The sequence below is a fragment of the Anabrus simplex genome, chromosome 5 (assembly GCF_040414725.1).
Source record: "Anabrus simplex isolate iqAnaSimp1 chromosome 5, ASM4041472v1, whole genome shotgun sequence".
NCBI lineage: Eukaryota > Metazoa > Arthropoda > Insecta > Orthoptera > Tettigoniidae > Anabrus > Anabrus simplex.
This window is the reverse complement of record NC_090269.1, coordinates 80,849,088-80,872,041: the sequence shown is the minus strand read 5'-3', so window position 1 is coordinate 80,872,041 and position 22,954 is coordinate 80,849,088.

Genomic DNA, 22,954 nt, shown 5'->3' with positions numbered 1-22,954 from the left:
AAATCTTCGACTATTTCTGTAATAAGAAAACCAAGCCGAACTGGTTTAAGGAAACTGAGAAGGACCTATGAGAATTCTAAATTACAGAAGAGATGCTTGTAGATGGATCTGTGAAGAAAATAACCAAAGATAAAGTAAAGAGGTTTCAGGACAGTGTGAAGCCCAAATAACTATACAGAATTTCTGAAGAAGAGAGGAAGGCAAGATCTGAAAGGGTGAAAAAGTACTGGGAGATAGGAAAACATGGCTCACTAACCGTTGATAGATCTATCGTACCCCAAAGGGGGTGAAACAGACAAGAAGAAGAAGAATAAGAACCGACATTGTTGGGTGATCTTCCGAATTTAATTGTCCTGTTATAATAGTCTTTCTTCTTCTTCTTGCATTCCGGCCTTCTAAGACCACGTTACAATTTCAATTCTTCCTCCTTAGTTCTTTCCTTTTCTTCCAGTATTCTTTCATTGTTTCACTGTGCTTCTTTTTCCTGTCTTCAGACCACTTTGTGCCTGTTTTCTTTTCCTTCCTCCCTTGGAATCCTTCCATTTGTATGACTTTCTTCCTAAAAATCTTTCCTTCCAATAATTCTTCTTCTCATATGTTGTTCCTTTCCAGGTCTTTCTTGACTTCATGAATCCAGGTGGTAGTTGATTTCTTTTCCCAAAGGTACTTGAAGATTCGTTTAGTTAGTCTATTGTCATCCATTCTGTAAATGTGTCCAAGAAATAGCAATCTCCTTTTTCTTATTGTTTCTGATATGTTTTCTATGTTCTGGTATATTTCATAGTTACTTCTTAATTTCCAAAACTCTGCAATTCTTAGAGGACCTAATATTTTCCTTATACGGTAATTCTTCTTTCTAATATTTCTAATTTATCGAGCTTGTAGTTCAGTGCTAGACATTCGCTGGCATAAAGGCATTCTGGTTTCACTACTGTGTTGTACTGCTTTATTTTAAGTTTTTTTGATAAGCACTTTTTGTTATAAGTATTCTTAGTTATACCGTAAGCTCTTTCCATCTTTTGTATCCTCTCCTCTATAGCAGATCTTTCTAAACCATTTTCTTGAATTGTCTCACCTAAATATTTGAATTTCTTTACCTCTTCTATTTGACCAATATCTGTTACTAAAAACTTTGGGGCACTTTTTATATTCGTCAAAAATGTTCAACTATGAGTCCCTTAATACCATTAAGGAAAGTGAAAACAGAATATCGGTATCTTAAACAGTTCACGAGTTATTTGAGATGATGGACATCTTAGCTAAATAACCTTGTATAATTTGTTTATAACTGTAGATAGAATGTACACCTACCTGGATACCTCGCAATTGTTGTCGACAAGGTAACTTCTTGTGATACAGACTGGGCCAGAGGTGTTCTCTGTGATGATTCTCCTTTTCCCCTTCTGTGATATTATGTGTTTTTAAGACTAAGTTACCGGTATGTGGCATCTTTTCAAAATAATCCCATGTCCACGACTTATGTTGCCCTTTGGACATTGTCTTAAAGTTGTTGTGTGCAATTAGACATGATTACACATTGCACCGAAATACCTAATTATGATGCGAACACTCTATAACAGGGGTTTCCAATTTGTAAAGACTGGAGGGCCACATTGGTAACCTTAGGCATGATTGAGGGCACACTTTAACAATAGGACAATTTTCGTAAAATTCCGCAAATGGAACAGAAGTACCAGTATGAAATAATAGACAATGCATAGTTCAATTGAAATGAAGGTTTCATCATCATCATCATCATCATCATCATCATCATCTGCAGTTTCCAGCTGTTGGCCGGGTCTGCTTAAATGATGGTTTAATAATTTTAATGTCATATGCAGCTCATAGATAATGTGCTGACCTCTTTTCTGCATGTCAGATGATAACATTTGGTAATGATGGGTAATAGCAGCGACTTACGCAACTTTGACCACGGGCAGATAATTTGCGTCCTTGAGGTGTGGTGCTAGTATCTCAATGGGAGCCGTGTTTGTTGGCTTTTTCCATACCATGTTATTGAGGGTGTACAAAGAGCGAAGGAACTGTGGACAGACTTTGAGAAGAAGACCAAACTGTAGCAGCCGATTGACCTACAAGGCGAGCGTTAGGTGTCACAACTGATACCACAATGACGACGCTCCACAATGGAACATTTGACCTATTTGTACAACGATGTGCAGGACAGATCTGCATCCTCCTTGGCTCTGGCACAACAGTGGAACAGTGTAACACATTGTACACTATCAGGAGTGACAGTCTGTCGCTGTTTATTACGGTCTGGGTTACCGGGGCGTCCTCCACTTGTCCGTCTACCTTTGACTAATATGCATAAACATGCTAGACTGCAATGGAATGACATCACTGGGGACAGAAATGGCAGCAGATAGTGTTTTCAGATGAATCCAGGTTCTGTTTATTTGAAAATAATGGCCGCATTTGGGTTCGCTGTAGACAGGGAGAGAGGCATCACATTAACTGCATTCGCACAAGACATACAGCGTCAACTCAAGGCCTTACGGTATGGGTTGCTCTTGGGTACAACCACAAATCACAGTTGGTGCGTGTCCAGGGCACTGTGACCAGTTTGACCTACACAATTAGAATTAAAGAAGGTTCAACCTATTCAATACAAAGTGTGTTGTACAAGATGTTCACAGCATGTTATTTATTATTACTAGTACCGGTTTTGACGCTTAATGGCGTCATCATCAGCTAGAAATCACAAAGTGGGCAGGGTACATAACATAAAATTGTATACATGATACATGCATTGCAAAGTACAAATGATTGACAGTTTTTACATTATGAGCTAGATGAATAATGAGTAAAATATGATGGCATAACATAATGCATAGAGGCGTTATAGTCTAATGAGGTAGGTAGGTATTGTACAATAAAATTGGTCTGATGAATGAGAGTAAAAGTCTTAGTATAATAATAAAACGATGCGGTAAAATTGTCCACTCTTCTGTTGTTATCAATGGAGATATATAAGTCCCGGTCCAGTGTTGTGTGTGGTTGGCAAGACCATCAAATATTTGTTTAAGGCCGGTATGCCTGACGTTGAGTGGTTGAATAAGGTTGAAGTTTGAGGTCGTCTGAGCTCAACATAGGTGATGATGCTTAAAAGGAAGAAAAGCTAAGTTAATGAAATGGATAGCTAAAGATGGGTTCGCAGCCGAATGTGATGAAATATGGGACTCACCTTGTTCAGCGTGCTGGTTGTGTGTTGTGAGAAGGGTTGTGGACGAGTGAGATGGATGTGAGTAAGTTGAGTGGAGGAGAGGAGAGGTGGGAGGGGCAGGAAAAGCAGATGGGGGGAAAGGAGAGAGGAGGGGAGTGGAAGGGATGGGAAGGCGGAATTTAAGGCGGGTCAGGGGGATGGAGTGGTGGTAGTGTGCGACATAGGAGAGTGTTGTTCAGAGCATAAAAGATCGATTTCTTTTTCGTGGATTTGATGCCTCTAAAGACTTCGATTAGGAAGTCGAAAAGAATATTAGTTTTTTCTGAAATTTCATTGAGGTTTAGATTGGGATTAAAAATTTAGTCTAAATGAATAAAACAGTTTTCGGTAACATCGAGTAAAGGGCCTTTGTTTATGTTCTTGAGAATTTCTAGGTCTTGTTCTATGGTAGTGAAATTATGCTTTGAGTCATGTATGTGTTGGCCTCTTGCAAAAAACCTATTATACTTAATGGCATTGGCGTGTTCTAGGTATCTAACTTTGAAACTTCTTCCGGTCTGTCCGATGTATGAGGAAAAACAATTATTGTATTTGAAACGATAAACACCTGACTTTTCGTGAATGTCGGATTTGTTTATTGACTTGGAATTATGCACTATTTCTATATTACTATTGTTGGTTCTGTACGAAATTTTAATGTTATGTTTCTTGAAGATGTTAGTTACACTGTGTATGTTTTCACTGGAAGAGGTGGCGTATAGGGCGGGGTTAGGTCTTTCTTTGGTTAATGTTGACTTTAGTCTATATTTACATTTGTTGATAATGTGTTCTATGAATGAGGAATTATATCCGTTATATTTAGCAATGGCACGTATGGTATTCAGTTCTTTCTTTAGATTTTCTTTAGATAACGGTATTTTTAATGCTCGGTCTACCATACTGTAGTAAGTGGCGCACTTATGTGTGTATGGGTGTGTGGAGTCTCTTCTGATAGTTGTCACTGTGTTGGTTTTCTGTAGATATTATATTCTAGTGAGAAAGGCAGTCTCTTAATTGTAAGGTCTAAAAAAATTATTGAGTTATTGGACTCAGACTCCAATGTAAATTTTATATTAGAATCTATATTGTTTAAATTGTTGAGGGCGGTAACTGCATTTACCGTTCTGTCATGTAGAATAACCAGAGTGTCATTGACATACCTGGACCAGAAAAGTATGTTTGAGAAGATATTATTGTTATTAATTGCCGTGTATTCTGGGGAATCTATGTATATCTCCGCCAAAATTCCTAGAACACGTCAATGCCATTAAGTATAATAGGTTTTCTGCAATAGGCCAACACATACATGACTCAAAGCATAATATCACTACCATAGAACAAGACCTAGAAATTCTCAAGAACATAAACAAAGGCCCTTTACTCGATGTTACCGAAAACTGTTTTATTCATTTAGACTAAATTTTTAATCCCAATCTAAACCTCAATGAAATTTCAGAAAAAACTAATATTCTTTTCGACTTCCTAATCGAAGTCTTTAGAGGCATCAAATCCACGAAAAAGAAATCGATCTTTTATGCTCTGAACAACACTCTCCTATGTCGCACACTACCACCACTCCATCCCCCTGACCCGCCTTAAATTCCGCCTTCCCATCCCTTCCACTCCCCTCCTCTCTCCTTTCCCCCATCTGCTTTTCCTGCCCCTCCCACCTCTCCTCTCCTCCACTCAACTTACTCACATCCATCTCACTCGTCCACAACCCTTCTCACAACACACAACCAGCACGCTGAACAAGGTGAGTCCCATATTTCATCACATTCGGCTGCGAACCCATCTTTAGCTATCCATTTCATTAACTTAGCTTTTCTTCCTTTTAAGCATCATCACCTATGTTGAGCTCAGACGACCTCAAACTTCAACCTTATTCAACCACTCAACGTCAGGCATACCGGCCTTAAACAAATATTTGATGGTCTTGCCAACCACACACAACACTGGACCGGGACTTATATATCTCCATTGATAACAACAGAAGAGTGGACAATTTTACCGCATCGTTTTATTATTATACTAAGACTTTTACTCTCATTCATCAGACCAATTTTATTGTACAATACCTACCTACCTCATTAGACTATAACGCCTCTATGCATTATGTTATGCCATCATATTTTACTCATTATTCATCTAGCTCTTAATGTAAAAACTGTCAATCATTTGTACTTTGCAATGCATGTATCATGTATACAATTTTATGTTATGTACCCTGCCCACTTTGTGATTTCTAGCTGATGATGACGCCATTAAGCGTCAAAACCGGTACTAGTAATAATAAATAACATGTTGTGAACATCTTGTACAACACACTTCGTATTGAATAGGTTGAACCTTCTTTAATTCTAATTGTGAATCTCAGTTCAATACGGGAAAATGAAGTTCTTAGTTTATAATGACAGTTTGACCTACGCGAATGACATCCTGCGACCCGTAGCCACACCCTTTCTGCACGACACCCCAGATGCCGTATTTCACAATGGCCATGCGATGTACTGGTACTTTGCATTGTCTTGGGTTCTTTAACTGTAGACCAACAAGGGTGCTCCAATCAACTCCATGTCGTAACAAACAGCAGCAGTAGATAGTGGCAAGAATTGGCACTCTGAATGTAGAGAGTATTACTTGAACAGGAAGGGAAATGATAGATATGATGATAAAGGATAAAGGAGAAATTGCTGGAGTCAAGGTAGAGAGGGTTGTTCTAGAGTGGAGTAAATCATGGAGGAAGAAATAGAGTTGGGATTTTGATGTCCAGTATGATGACGGGTAAATAAATCTACACTCATGTTCATGAAAACCAGAACACCTTGAAAGACTAGATATAGGAGGTTCATATTCACAGGACATATGTATTAGTATGTTCTGAAGAAGTGATTAGCATTTGAACCATGTCAGCCCTCAGGTTCAAGGTCCACATCGATATCTATGTGTACCACCACTGACTGTAAAATGTGCCTGCGGCTCTCGTTGTCACTATAAATCGAAGGTAATGGATCAGTCTGACTTGAGCAGAATGCAGGATACCTCACTAACGTATGCGAGAACCTTTCCGTCAAATGAGTGAGTTTGAAAGAGGGCGCATTATTGGCATGAGAGAACGTGATGCATTCATCCGAGAAATTACTGCTCGTGTGGGATGAAGTGTGTCGGCAGTGCAACTGGTATGTACAGAATGGTTCACAGAAGGCCGTAGAACATGACGAGATTGGTCTGGTCACACCACCTTTACCACCCCCTTGAGAAGATCGACACCTCATCCGAATGGCATTGCAGGACAGATCTGCATCCTCCTCGGCTGTGGCGCAACAGTGGAATAGTGTAACACATTGTACACTATCAGAAGTGACAGTCCATCACTTTTTATTATGGTCTGGGTTACTGGGGCATCCTCCACTTCTCCGCCTACCTTTGACTAATGTGTATAAACATGCTGGACTGCAGTGGTATATGGAACAACTGGGGGCAGGAATGGCAGCAGATAGTGTTTTCAGATGAATCCAGGTTCTGTTTATTTGAAAATAATGGCCGCATTTTGGTTTGCCTCAGACAGGGGACAGGCATCACATTAACTGCATTCGCACAAGATATACAGCACCAACTCAAGGCCTTATTGTGTGGGGTGTTATTGGGTACAACCACAAATCACAGTTGATGCACGTCCAGGGCACTGTGACCAGTTTGACCCATGTGAATGACATCCTGCGACCCGTAGCCATACCCTTTCTGCACAACACCCCAGATGCCATATTTCAGCAGGACAATGTGCGACCACGTGCTGCTACATGAACACGTGCCTTCTTCTTGTCACAGGATGTCAGACTGTTGCCCTGGCCCGTCCGATCATCGGACTTGTCACCAAACAAAAATGTGTGGGGTATGGGGAAAGGATGGGTGCGGCGTTGTGATCCAGTTCCAACCACCAAAGATGAACTATGAAACTAGGTGAATGCAGCACGGATGGCTATAGTCCAGGACGCCATTCGCACCTTATACGCGTCGATGCCATCATGCATGGAACAAGTTGTAAGTGCCCGTGGAGGACTCAGTGCCTACTAGGCAGCAGGGCACATGCTAAACCTAGTTGAAAGAAATGCTAATTGTTTCTGCAGAACATACTAATGAACATGTCCTGTGAATATCAACTTCCTATCTATAGTCTTTCAAGGTATTCTGTTTTTTTATGAACATGAATGTATAAGCGGGGTAATCCAGCTCAGTTCTGTACTAGTCCCAAGCCCGGGTAAATGGGGAGGGTGAATGGCTAAATAATGAGCATCAGTGAAGACACTGATGCAAAGCAGTTGTCTCCCATAAATACTGGGAAATGCTGGAATTAGTACACTTGTGTACATATGCAACCAGAACTCCTACCCCATAGAGGAAGTGCGCAGTGCCATGAAGCAGGCCAATTTCAGGTAAGGTATAGTAACCATATAGAGAGTCCTTGGTCCTTTAGGTGGAGAGTTGGCATGAGTTTAACTTCCCTACCTATAAATAAGAAGTTGTTGTGAATATCTTAATATTATCTCAGATAAATGTGGATACTTTGGAGACAATTCAGTGAAGAAAAGGCTAGTGAGAAGGAAAACAGGTATTATCCTACCTACCTGGAATGTGAAGAATTTAACCTCCCAAGCGTGTGCGATGTCCAATGTCATCATCAGTGAATTGTGCCATACAAAGACTTCGGTTGTTCTGTTTTTTATGCAGTGTGATCTAACTTGCTATTTGAATATAGACATTTGTCAGTAGATGGCAGGGCAGTTCTGTTTCTCAGCTTGAATGCCATGCTTCTCAATTTCGTGGGCCATTCGTTATTTATACTCCTTGATCTTTTACCACCGAGCTCGATAGCTGCAGTCGCTTAAGTGCGGTCAGTATCCAGTAATCGGGAGATAGTGGGTTCGAGCCCCACTGTCGGCAGCCCTGAAGATGGTTTTCCGTGTACCTTAATTAAGGCCACGGCCGCTACCTTCCACTTCCTAGGCCTTTCCTATCCCATCGTCGCCATAAGACATATCTGTGTCGGTGCGACGAAAAGCAAATAGCTAAAAAATATGATCTTTTACCTCAAGTGCTTGCAGCTTATTTTGATCAGCTGTAACCATCATGGTGGCACTGAATGATGTAGAGATAAGCAGACTTGTATTGGAAAGTGGTTCTAGCATTGATGAAGAAAGTGGTATGGAGTGCAAAGAAATTATTGCAACTAGCAAAATTTAATCATTTTTGTGTCTGATATGTGAACATGAACGAGCTTTGCCAGTTGTAAATAATAGTTCACTTGAATATTTTGAATTGGTTTTTGAAAAGAGTATGATTGAACTAATTGTAACACAAACTAATGTATATGCTGACTGTTTTGGCTAAAGAGGCTGTGCTTAGAAATTCAAAATTGAGCAAGTGGACACCTACATGAGCAACTGAAATTAGAATATTGCCGGCATTATATATTCTGATGGGAATTGTTTCTAAGAAAGCCATAACAATGTATTTCACTAGGAAACATAAGCTGAAAAACCCATTTTTTTCCAACTTGTGAATAAGATAGCCTGAATCCACCCAACATTCCCTCTCATACAGAAAATATGTAAAGATTTGTTTTAAGCAATATAGTTTGTAACAAGTGAATATTCGGCTTTTTTCAGACTATTATCTCCAATGGCTCCAGTGCTATGAATGTTTAAACAGACTAAACCTATGTTACAAATTACCATTGCTTGAGAAAAGTCATGTTTTGAGGGGAAGTCTACTAAGTTATGCTTGAGAGGTTAGAGAGGTCTGGCAAGTTGAAGAAAATAAACAATGAAATGGACAAGTACCGTATGGTAGTGATGGGCCGTCTGAGATGAGGTCTCGAGATTTCTCGGGATTTCTCGAGACTAGCGCAAGCATTATTTCTCGCGAGAAATTTCGAGAAATCTCGAGAGCGTTGTCCCCACAATGTGCGGCGAGCAGCGTGTCGTAGGCCTGCAGGTAGTCGGAGCTGAATGTTGTTTGTTCCGAATATGCGAATAGCCAACTACGGGCCTTCTCATTTTCGTAAATACGTGTCAACCGAGGTCTATTTTGACGTAGTATAACGTAATTATAAAGGATACGCATTCGGGCATTGTATGCATTGGTAGGTACACGAATGAGTAGTTTAAGTACAGAACTTGACGGCTACTGTAGGTACACGTAACTAGGTACTAGACAAAAAACAAAGACACCTCCGTACAGGCCATGAAGGCCCTTGGAGGAGTGGAAGGTAAAGGCTTCCACTATTGTTAACCGCGGCACGTGATGGGGTAGAGTGGTTAGCTCTACGCCCGGCCGCCTTTGCCCCCAGGAATTAACCTGGTACTCATTTTTGGTGTAGGCTGTTGGTGTAGGCTGAGTGAACCTCAGGGCCATATGCAGCTCCGGAAGTGGAAATCTCGTTTCTTAAATTTTACGATTTCCTGACGGGGATTCGAACCCACGTCCTTCCGGGCGAACCGAGCACGCCTTTACCGCCTCGGCCAGGCAGCCCCTCAACCCTCAAACACACGCGTATGGGGAGAAATCCACCCCAGGTCATTTTATTTCCTAGTGAAATGTACAAATAACTTTTCTGTGCTCTCCCCGCTATTGTACCTTTCTGGCTGGATCCCCGCAGAAAGAGTCATTCTTACATAATCCATCTTAAAACCTCCAATTAATACAGTAATTCATATTTTACAATACAATGATATGTGGGGTGGAAAGCACCCCCACGCGTGTGTCTGCGTCCTAAGATCTGGCGCGTGTACTTGAGGGTTAACTGGGTACTAGAGGCGTACTTTATTCGAACTCAAGACGAGGCAAGATGCGCCTTGCTGCATATGCAACCACCATTAGGCATGAGTGGAATGTGCAATCTAAATTGCTATAGAGTATTCGCGTCATAATTAGGTAGGTACAAGCCTCCGTGGCTCAGACGGGAGCGCGTCGGCCTCTCACCGCTGGATACCGTGGTTCAAATCCCGGTCCCTCCATGTGAGATTTGTGCTGGACAAAGCGGAGGCGGGACAGGTTTTTCTCCGGGTACTCCGGTTTTCCCTGTCATCTTTCATTTCAGCAACACTCTCCATTCTCATTTCATAGCATTTATCGGTCATTAATATATCACTTTGGGAGTGGCGACCCCATCGTACTAATAGCCTATATCTGCTTCATCACATCCCTGACCCGGTCAATGACTGGAAAACAGGTTGTAGGTTTTTCATTCAATTAGGTAGGTACTTCGATATATGGCGGTGCAATGTGAACTGTGTCGAATTGTTCGCGACAACTTGAAGACGATGTCCGAAACGCAACGTAAGTCGTGAATGTCGGTTATTTTTAAGAGATGTCATATAATACAGCCCACTGTGTTGCTTATACAAAAGAAGTAAAATACATCGACAGAAATACTTCTGGGATGATCCGGCACTTACAAACGCTTAATATTGTACCAGTAAAAGAGCCCGACTTTAAGATTTTAATTTTAACGTAAGCATGAAATAGTTCTCAGGGCGAAACTGGATAGACACTAGCTAGGGCTTGGTACAGGAGGCAGGGCCCTATCTACAAGAAAAATTTTAATCAGATTGCACAAGAGTTTATTCATGAAATGCATATCAAATTGCACATCACCTCATTGTAGATAGGGGTTGTCTTCAACATCGTCCTTTTAATGGTCCGGGTCTCCAGCTCACCGGGCCGAACAGGCTGGAACACGTTCCGGAAGATGCCAAATACTCCGTTAAGATGAGGCCGGAACACCCAGCTTGGTCGTGTGTGAGTAAGTCTCGAACTTCCGATATTCTGGATGATCTCCGATGGTCTCTGGCGATGTTGCAGGTAATCACTCATCACCTAAGTCCAATGTGGCTGATGGACTCAATGTCCACAAAGACATCGAAAATGTGTTCTTCGTCACTCGCAGAATTTACAAGTCAAAGTTCATAAAGACCTTGAGTAATTGGTTTCTCACCACTGGCAAAATCACAAGTCAATGTTCATAAAGACTTTAAAGAATTTGTTCCTTAACACTCGCGAAAATGACAAGTCCGTGTTCACAAAGACTTTGAATAATTTCAGAGTTCACCACTGGTAGAAATTAAAAGTCATTGTCCATAAAAGACTTTAAAGAATTTGATCCTTAACACTCGCGAAAATGACAAGTACATGTTCATAAAGACTTTGAATAATTTCAGAGTTCATCATTGGCGAAAATTACAAGTCAATGCCTGTAAAGACTTTGAATAATCACTGGCGAAAATCACAAGTCAATGTCACTGGCAAAAGTTATGTCAATATCCACAAAAGACTTTGAATAATTTTAGAGTTCATCACTGGCGAAAATTACAAGTCACTGTCTGTGAAGACTTTGAATAAATTGTTCCTAAACACTCGAAAATATTACAAGTTCATGTTCATAAAGACTTTGAATAATTTTAGAGTTCATCACTGGCGAAAATTACAAGTCAAATGGAACCCATGAGCATGCTGTGGACTCATATTTAATTTCGCTAACGAGAAGCAGTTAACTTAAATTATGTTTGTGTAAATATATTTTCTCTTCCTTTTTCTTGCACTGTCCAGACTGGTTTTATATTTTAATAAATAGTATTGTTATTTTGTTCTGATTTTTTTTCCATGTTATGTCACCTATCCAGTCACTTATGGCCCTGCAAATATAAATTTTCTGAAGGTCGGTCCAGAAATAGTAAAGTTGGCCCTGCGATCGGTCCACCCTTTTGGGACTCTCGCTCCGCCGACTGAGCAACCCCGGAGAAGGGGCAGTAGTCAGACCCATTCACCCCGGCGTGAAGATGACAGGCTGGCCGGAGTAGCAATAAGACAGGCAGCTATTTGATCTAAAATGTGAACTTACTTGCGTGTGGCGACATGAAGATACCAGCGTTCTCCTCTAGGGCGTGCTGCGATTAACTTAGTTTTTCTGAAGGGCTTCTTAATTTATCAGTTAGTTTGTATCATGTACGTTTCTATGATTTCTGCAGATGGAGTGTAACGCTATTTGTGAGTACTATGTAATTTAAGGATGTGCGAGTGTGTACCCTCATTTCCCTTATTCGCTTTGTTTTCTAGTGATTAAGGTTTTCTAACTCCATTTCTGTTCTGCTTTTCAGTCTTTAACTCTTCTTGTCATACTCACCACATAGTATGGCTTATCCTCCGTGTCACTGGGCCTTCTGCCCCATAACGTTTTATGACAAGTCATGTCACCGGGTTGCTTGAGTGGGTTCAGCATCCCATTCCAACTTATTCTAGGCCTTTCTATTAACCCTTTTTTATCTTTCCTTGGCCGTATAGTATGAGCTTCGGCTTCTGTCTGTCTGTCTGTCTGAATCATTCGATCAATATTTTATGTGTAAAGGCAGCCAGTGTCAAGTGGTGCAAGATTTAGTAAGCTCTTAAGTGCAATTAGAGGTTCCTCCCATTCAGCCATGGAAAGTTGACACTGTAGTTCAGGGTTCGAAACTCTCCTGATATGTAATTATCTAAAGATGAGAGTTTGATTTTCCTCTTTATTTAAACCTTGTTTTAAGGGTCGATTACCCCTCTGAAGGGTAACTCTTCTTTAGAGGCTCAAACCTCATTTGCCTTTCAGTTACCAAGGATGTCTAAACTTGTTAAATGTGAGCTACTTCTCCCTTGTTAAAACTTATGATATTGCAAATATTCTTTCTATATTCTGCTTGTTAAAAATTGATACTATTTGCTAAATTGTTATTGTTGTTTTTTGAGTCTGACAATCAAAAGAAAAGAAAATTTTGGAAATACATTCTAAATTTAAAATGTCCTTGGTATGGTTTGCCCAGTGTCTAGGCCCTGCAGTTTCTTACTGTCTACTCCACGGATACTCTGTAATAATAATAATATTAATAATAATAATAATAATAATAATAATAATAATAATAATAATAATAATAATAATAATAATAATAATAATAATAATAATAATAATAATAATAATAGAAGCTAGATGCAACCACCTAATAGTCCCGATACTTTTGAATTGTACTAACATTTTCAACCCATTCTACAAAATGACTGTTTTGTAGCCGTGGAAATTTGTGATCTAAAGCAAATTGGCAAGTGGCATATTTTATATAGGTACCGTATATGTATCAGAGTGGCCGTGTCAACGCCCCATGACTATGGAGACAACCTCTGCATTCAGCAGACGAGTGGGTTCGAATCCCGCTGTCCTGAGAATGGTTTTTTGCGGTTTTCCATTTTTCACTTCCAGGCAAATGTCGACCTCGTAAACCAGTTTCATCCACCATTATTCATTTCATCTTGAAAAAAGTCCATTCGACACTCCATGTCGCACGATGTCGGCATGTGAAAGATCTCTGGTGATACCTTTGGAGTTTACCCGACAAAATTCCTTAAATCTCAGCCATAGACACCCTAGAGAGTTTCGGTTTACTCGGTCTGCCATCTAGTGGGACTAGAGTAAAACGGAACGTCGAAATTGACGAGTAGACATCTAGATGGCGTCAAATTGAAAATGTCTGCACACGGTAGCTGAGGCCATACGATTATTATTATTATTATTATTATTATTATTATTATTATTATTATTATTATTATTATTATTTCACCTTAATTAGCTCCTCATCTGAGGTTGGTGACAGGAAGGACATAAATTTAACAAAAGACAAAATGTGCTGTTCGGAAATGATAGAGAGGTTTTCTGAAAAAGAACCATAACCATTCAATAAAGACTCCGGAAGCTTTATCGGCGGACAGGGCTGAAGATCTGAACAGGGAGGCTGTGAAAGTTTTCTACGATATTTTTCAGGTAACCCTGGAAGAAAATGGTCTTATAAACAAGCGAGAATCCATTTATATTGTAGACTAAAGTGGTCGACCACTCAAAACAGGTACTGGTACCTGGAAGATTATTAGTTAACTACGCAATAGTGAAGCTGTTGCTATCACTAATAAAGGAAGGGGATGTTGCAGTGCAAGTGGCAGTGGATTACAGCTAGTTATAACAAACTTCCCTCAATTTGGCATATGGAAGACATTTTGTGATAACAAAGAAGAAAGCCCTATTTGAAGGCACTAGTTTGAAAATCGTAATTTGCTTACCCAGTACTTTTCTATTGGTCCTACTTTCAGGTATTTATTAAAAAACGATCCAAGGTGTCTATTTTGATTTGCGATAATACTTTTCACTCAAATAACTCTTGAATGGGTGTATGTTGCATTACTCTGGTTTTGCAGCCACGTCTTTATATATTTGTCAGGCTTAAATCGGTCAACTGGTGAGGCATTTGAATGTATGAACATAGGCCTAAGGCTGGAGACATAAGGAACGAACAGTGACGACTTTAAATAAATGATGGCTGCTTATGTTATTCATCAAGCTGAACCTTCGATGTTCACGATTACGATCGTAGCTGGAGAGTTAAAACTCACTGACAAAATGACAAATTAAAAAGAAAAGAAACCAAAGTTTGAAGATATACGCGCGAAATCAGAATACGTACTCTAATGCAGGGCCTCTGAAAACTAGACTGCGTGCGAGTATTTCTGATTGTAATTTAAAGAACACTCTCAGAATTGCTGTTAGTCGATCCCTTGTTCCAGACATTACTGGTATCATTACAAAGAAAAAGCAAAATAAGAGCTAGAGAAGATAAATTGCCTGCTCAAACCAAATTGAAAGAAGAGATTTTTAACACCGGTAACATTGTCCCACAGCTGAGTATCTCCGCTCACCGCACATAAACATTTCTCACTGTTGGGGTTGAGGGGGGTGGTGAACAGCGGGGAAGGTGAAAAAAGGCCCGCTCACACTTACCGGAAGGGAGACGCGGAGAGAGGATTTTCGGAGAAGAATTTCTCCTGTGTGTGCTCATAGCTATCGGGAGCCCGCCTCGTAATTTAGACAGCTGATCGTCAAAACTTGTCTTGCAGTTGTGTGTGAAGCATTGGTCCAGCCGAACGCAGTAGAACGCAAATAATGGATCACGTGTTAGCTCTTAGCTATCTTGGTAATGAAATGGCGTATGGCTTTTTTAGTGCCGGGATGTGTCCGAGAACTTCGGCTCGCCAAGAGCAAGAGTTTTGATTTGATGTCCGTAGGCGACCTGCGCGTCGTGATGAGGATGAAATGATGATGAAGACGACACATACACCCAGCCCCTGTGCCAGCGAAATTAACTAATGATGCTTAAAATTTCCGACCCTGCCGGGAATCGAATCCGGCACCCCTGTGACCAAAGGCTAGCACGCTAACCATTGAGCCATGGAGCCGAACACACTCTTGGTTGAAGATGCTGAAAGGGAAGAACAAAGGACGGCATTAATTTATCTAGAAATTTAAATGGTAAATTGTCTAATTTGTTTCAACCGTTGTTACGCCCTCAAGATAAATTCAAAGTGTATTTTCGAATGAGCATTGTGAAATTTCAGCTGCTAATTCAGTGGCATTGCTATATAACTTATGTCATTTATCATATAGAAAAGTGTACTCTTCAAGTAAATGAATAACTTTTTCGCAATCCAAGTTCAACACAGCCCAGAGGAAGCAAACACTATGTACGGTATGGACTCAATGCGATTGCGAAACACCCGAATAGTATAGGTCTACGAACGTTACCGAAATAAAATTCCGGCGGGAGAAGCGGAAGAAATATTCTCGCCAAGCAACTTCCTCTCCAGTAGGTGGGAGTGTGAGCCATCACATCTATTACGCAGCGAAATAATATATTTCTGCCTTCGCGCCGCGTCTCCCTTCCGCTAGGTGTGAGGGGGCCTGAAGGCGGAGACAGGCTGAACGGGTGAGAGAGGGAGGACGAGTTTGGCAGTCACAGCGAGTGGGCGTACGTGCTTACTGCTGAGTCTCCTCGCCAGGCGACTGTACTTGATAGTGCACCTTTCAAAAGAGCATTGTCTACTGTTCGTACTTTTAAGTACACAGTACGACCACTGCCAAGAAGCACTTCTTAGTGCTAGCTCTTTTTCAGGTTTTATTTCAGGAGGACACGGATGTAGCAGCTGTTCATCCCAGCGAGACCGGATGACTACGATTTCAGGGTGGCGACGGAGGATCTCCAAGTGAGGCTGGTCTCGGAGCTCCCCCCCCCCCCCCCGACCTTAGACTCCCGGCGCTGATGGTGTACAACCGATGGGGGAAGCACACCTGCAAGGAGACGATTGTCATAATCGATCTTCTTACAGCAATTGTGGACCATTTCGGAGAGGAGACGATTACCCAGCTCGTCCACGAGGTGGTAACTGGCTGGATGGTCATCATCCGCCCTAAGAACCCAAGCCGCCTTTGCGACTACGAGAGACTGGTGTCCAAACACTTCCAGGTTGTCCGGCTACCAGAACTCAGAGAACAGCCGGACTACACAGGCAGCCAGGAGACAGCCACCCAGATGTCACAGTGGACGTCTGCCGTCGAGCCGCAGACTATCAGGAGGCAGTGGAACAAGCAGGTGGGAACGGACCCACGCTTCTTGGTTTCCCCAGGACCGAGGACGACGGCGGCGCTCCCGAGCGCCGTGACGGCGTGACTCAAGTCGATTTGCTGTACTTCATGAAGTACACGTAGACCGACAAGGCCGCTAACCAGGAACGTCGACCATCTGTCTGGGCCACTCAGGGAAGGCCCGCCACTCGGGCGCAGACCAGGAAGGCGACCGGGACGACGGAGGGTGGCACGGAGGCGGACGTCGCCGGGGGTTCAGAGGCTGCCACGCAGGCTCGGCCTGGTAGCGCTTCGTTCACGACGCAGACGTCGATGTACGCCCCTCAGGACAGGGAATGCAACAAGATACCAGCAACGACCGACGCCACCACCTTCAACCAGGAGGAAGGAGAAACCGGCGCTGCAGCGGGTCCAACCGCTACCCGAGGGTCACCAGGACGAGGCCTACTCCCCCACCGAGCAGAGACCGCCACCAAGAAGCAGACGCCGCCCCCGGACAAGAAAGAAGAAGATGACGCCGGCCCACCAGGAGAGAACCGCCAAGCCGCAACCCAGGACAGCAGTCGACCGAGGAGCCAATCATGAGAGGACCTCAGCGGGTAGCGGCAATCGGGTGAGAACGAAACGTCCCCCTCGGCAGCTCTTGCAGTGTTTCCGCTGTTTGAGGTGGGGCTACCGGCAGGAGAGGTGTGGGCTCTTAGTGAGGTGCAACCGTTGTGGGGGTGATAACCACTACACGACCTGCGCAGGTGCCGGTGTGCGCCAACTGCGCGGTGGGCCGTCCGGCCTCTCATCGCAGTTGCCCTGTTTACCGGGCCATGGCGCGGGCAGAGAGTAAGGAGACCCGGCGTCATGAGCCACCCCCATCCAGGAGGCTCCCGCCTCCGCGGGCTTGGTCTCGTTCTCCAGGACTGGAGACTGGGTACGAGGGACTCCAAGGAGGTGGCGCTATGCGGCGGTCCCTAGTGGTACTTGACGATGGCTCCGCTACCGGCAAGGCCCGCGCTAGTTACGCGAGTGCCCAGAAGGACTGATCCCTTGACAACTGGAACGGCTAGAATATGGATCATGGCTGGTGCATGATACTAACACAAACACCTGGACCTGTGCAGAAACTCCATCCTTGCATGTGCTACCGCAATTTGTTAGGTTTTACATGTAGGCTCTTCCTCTTTCCGCCTATGTGATTTTCTTCCGACCCTTAATACCACGTCTTAACACCACCTTACCAACACAAACAATGCCTGGTAACGTGTCTGTCGTGCAAACAGGCAGGCACTCCTGTAGTACCATTCCCACTCTTCCCTGCTATTTCTTTTCTTCTTAGAAATAATAGCATGTCGGAGGCAATGTAGATTGAGGCGATTGCCACGCGAGGGGAGCGGCTTGGGGAAGCCGTCGAAAAAAAGAAAGAAAAAAGGGGGACGAAAGGAGTGCGGGTTTGCACACTGGTCAACCTAGTGAAGTTGTCTCCTGCAATTTGCGCTGTGCAGTGCACTGACACATGCACCCCGAGAGGCCCTGCCTACAATAATGAATGGAGTTAAGCAGAGGGCATACGGCGTAAACCCGCGTACACCCTCTACTACAGCCCTGTGTGTCAGTCACTGCAAGAGTATCCACGTGCTTGATTTCTGTGAGTAGAATTACATTTTGATGTGTGTTCCCGCCCATTGTACTCATAGGCTCCCACCCCTTGATATAAGATTCTTGAAGCACCTGAAGGTAAGTTTCTGAGGGAACTAAGTGGCTGAGAAACAATTCAGATCGCAATTGACTAAACTCCAGTTTCCTAATTTTTTCCTTAGCTTGGTAAAGAAGGCTACCATGGGAGTAATAGAGTAATGTATGCTCTAAAACGATGGGAGCCGCGTCAGCATTTTCCCACGAGGTCACTGACCCCTGGCAACGTCATTGACCCCATGACGTCACGGCCATGTCCTATTGTTTACAAACAAAAGCATCTGCTCATGTTTTGATAGATGTGAGGCGCGGAATTTGAATAAGAGAACGACCCTAACCTCACAGCTGTCATCTTGACGGGTCCTAACCTCACTTTTGACCACTTGCTTTTTGTTTTGACAGGTGTGAGGCGCAGAATTTGAATAAGAGAATGATCCTAACCTCACAGCTGTCATCTTGACGGTACTTAACCTCACACCACGAGCTTTTTTGTTTTCGCAGGTGTGATGTGCGGAATTTGAATATGTGTGCAAGGCTATTCTTACAAACGTCATCTTGAAGGGACTTAAGCTCACACCACGTGCTTTATGTGATTGGCACCTATCAACACGACCACGTGCTGAGGCGTGCAAGAGTGCAAGAACTAACCTCACAGACCCTATCTTGGAGGGGAGTAACTACACAGGACCTAGTTTTACGGCCAACTGCCCTACCCGACGCCATCTGGCTAGATCTCCTTCGCGGCGCCATATTGGAGGGGCCTAACCTTGCTTTTATTGGCAGATGCCCTTCCGGACGTCATCTTGCTAGACGCCCTTCCCGACATCATATTGGAAGGGCCTAAACTCACACGGCCCTAGTTTTAAGTCTAGATGCCCTTCCCGACACCATCTTCGAGGGGACCTAACTTTACAGGACCGTAGTCTAAGGTTAGATGCCCTTCCCGACGCCATTTTGTCACATGCCGTTCACGACACCATCTTAGAGGGGCCTAACCTCACAGGGCACTAGTTTTAAGGCTAGCTGCCCCTCCAGACACCATCTTGCCAGATGCTCTTCACGACACCATCTTGGAGGGGCCTGACCTTATAGGGCTCAGTGTTTACGGGCAGATGCCCTTCCCGATGCCATCTTGCAAAATGTCCTTCCCGACGCCATTTTGGAGGGGCCTAACTATACAGTCACTATCTTGGGCGCGGTTTTACGGTTAGATGTCCCTCCCGCCGCCATCTTGGATGGGGCCTGACTACACAGTTCCCAGTTGTACAGTCAGATGATCCTCCCGACGCCATTTTGGATGGGGCTAACTACACAGGACCCAGTTTTTTACGGATGTATGACCCCTCCCCACCGCCATTTTGGAGGGGCCTAACTACACCGTCGCTATCGTCGACTTAGTTTTACGGTAAGATACTTTCGTCGCCATAAGACCTATCTGTGTCGGTGCGACGTAAAGCCGCTAGCAAAAAAAAAACCGGTAAGATACCTTCCCGGGGCCATTTTAGAGAGGCCTAATTACACATACAGTCGCTATCCTGTGCCCTAGCTGCTGAAAGATCAGCTCAAGGCTTTACGCCTATATCGGACAAGTCAAAACATTCATAACCATGGCGATGTAATCTTAATGTGCACTGACGCAGGCCTTTAGAGCTGTGACGTTACAGTATGATAAATGTCAAAGCTTTACGTCTCTACCCCCGACATTTTTACTTAGTTTTGCATATGCTTAAGGCATTTACGTCTCCATCCGACAGATAGATGCCATCCTCCTCTTTATCGTCAATCACCCTTAGTTTTACGGATAGATGCCCTACTTCTCCTCATTGTCAGGCTCAGTTATTTACGGATAGATGCCCTCCTCATCGTCTGGCCCATTTTACAGATATATGCCCCCTCCTCCTTCAGTAAAGATTTGAATACTCAGCATACATTCCCTTTTGTTCTGAACAGAAAAACTTACCTTGATTATAACTATATGTTAGGAGGAAGGCGCAGTATCTTGTTCATAAAACAAAAAATAGAAATTGACACGTAGGCAGACGATGATTGCATGGCATCGAACTCTAAAACATCAACGGGAAACTACCTCTCTCCTTATTTCGCGAGCTGCTTACACATGACAACGGGAAAACTTCTTTAGCATACACACATGCATTGATCTATATAACATCAACTTCATGAACCAAACACATAGTCACCGTGACAGAACAAAAAGTCACTATTACAGACATGGATTCGAGTCCTGATCCCTCTGTTCAATGCCAGAATAAAAAAAATCTCTATAACATTCAACGCATACCATGTCAGAAAAAATCTCTATTACAGACATGGATTCGAACCCCGATCTCTCTGTTTAATGCCAGAAGGAAAATTTCTATCACATACAACACATAGTCACCATGTCTGAAAAATCTCTATTGCAGACATGGATTCGAACCCTGATCTCTCGGTTTAATGCAAGTATAAAAATCTCTGAAAGTACCTCACTCTTTACTTCGCGAGCTGTCTACGCATGACAAGGGCTGATGATCTAGATGTTTTTTGCTATTGGCTTTACGTCGCACCGACACAGATATGTCTTATGGCGACGATGGGACAGGAAAGGGCTAGGAGTGGGAAGGAAGCGGCCGTGGCCTTAATTAAGGTATAGCCCCAGCATTTTCCTGGTGTGAAAATGGGAAACCACGGAAAACCATCTTCAGGGCTTTCGACAGTGGGGTTCGAACCCACTACCTCCCGAATACTAGATACTGGCCGCACTTAAGCGACTGCAGCTATCGAGCACGGTGACCTAAATGTTAGGCCCTTATAAACAACAAGCATCAAAATTGTTATAACACACACACACACACACACACACACACACACACACACACACACACACACACGCACACACACACACACACACACACACACACACACACACACACACACACACACGCACACATGTGTTGAACTATATAACATCAACTTCATGATTCAAACACATAGTTACCGCAACAAGAAAAAGTCTCTATTACAGACATGGAATCGAATCCTGATCTCTCTGTTTAATGCAAGAATAAAAAAATCTCTATCACATGCAACATATAGTTACCGTGTCAGAAAATATCTATATTACAGACATGAATTCGAACTTTAATCTCACTGTTCAGTGCAGGAATAAAAAAATCACCATTACATGCATGAATCTGAACCCTGAAACTCAACGGCTAACTACCTCTCTCCCTATTTCGCGAGCTGTCTACATATAACAACGGAAAACTTTTTTATAGCATACACACATGCATTGAACTGTATAACATCAAATTCATGACACAAACACATAGTCGTCGTAACAGAATAAAAAATCTCTATAACAGTCATAGATTCGAACCCTGATCTCTCTGTTCAGTGCCAGAATAAAGCCATCTCTATCACATGCAACACATAGTACTGTGTCAGAAAAACTCTCTATTACAGACATGGATTCGAACCCTGATCTCTCTGTTTAATACCGTGCAACGCATAGTCACCGTGTCAGAAAAAAGTCTATTACAGTGACGGTTTCGAACTATAATCTCACTGTACACACGTATATATGTTATCACTGCGCCCAGTAAAAAAAAAAAAATTACCTAGATATAGCAAACACACGAGTTTAATTCTTCATTCACATTTTTTAGTGCTTAATTTTTGTTTATCTCAGATTACTACTATATACTTGCATGTGGATAAAAAATAAGGGGAATATTAAAACATATTTTAAGATTTTTGTATGTGGGGTGTGTGCTTAGTGCGAAGCCATGAAAAGTAATGAACGAGATACTGCGAACACCATGTCTGCCTGCACGTCGCTGGGCAGGACCGGATGTTTGACTCAGCGTACGCATGCAAGTACAGCACCTTACTCTTACCTACTGTACCGATTCCATACAGTACTAAGAATTATATTAAAATAATTATCACATTTGCGTCGCAGTGTAGGGGTTGTGTTATTAAAAAGTGTGAAAACCATAAAGAATTAACAATATAACTATCTGTTGTATTGATAATCGATTTGAACACTGTTTAATTTAAATCACTTCCCCATCGGTTATCCTTACAGTTTTCCTGACTTGCCCAGGGAATCAAACTCTAGATCTGACCGGGGTCGCTATCTTACTATGGGAGGTTGAACCTATAGCCGTGTAGTCATTGTTATGTACAGTCTCTCTGGTAAGGAAGACCCTCTAGTCCTCTCCGAGACCCCATGCCATCATTATTGTTATTATTATTATTATTATTATTATTATTATTATTATTATTATTATTATTATTATTATTTGGAAATTGTTCTTATCGCCATAAAATGTGGAATAAATATTAACTCTCTAATTCTTTACCGTTGACTGAAGATGCTATTTTGTATCAGTGCTAGGATGCACGTAACTTACGAGCGAATGCTTGCTGGTTAGCCGTCCAAACTCACATGCAACAGAAACTCCTGTTATTCCTAAATCACCGGGCATGTTGGCCATCCGTGGGCGACCTGCGCGTCGTGATGTTGATGAAAGACGTTGCATACACCAGTACAATTTCAAGTT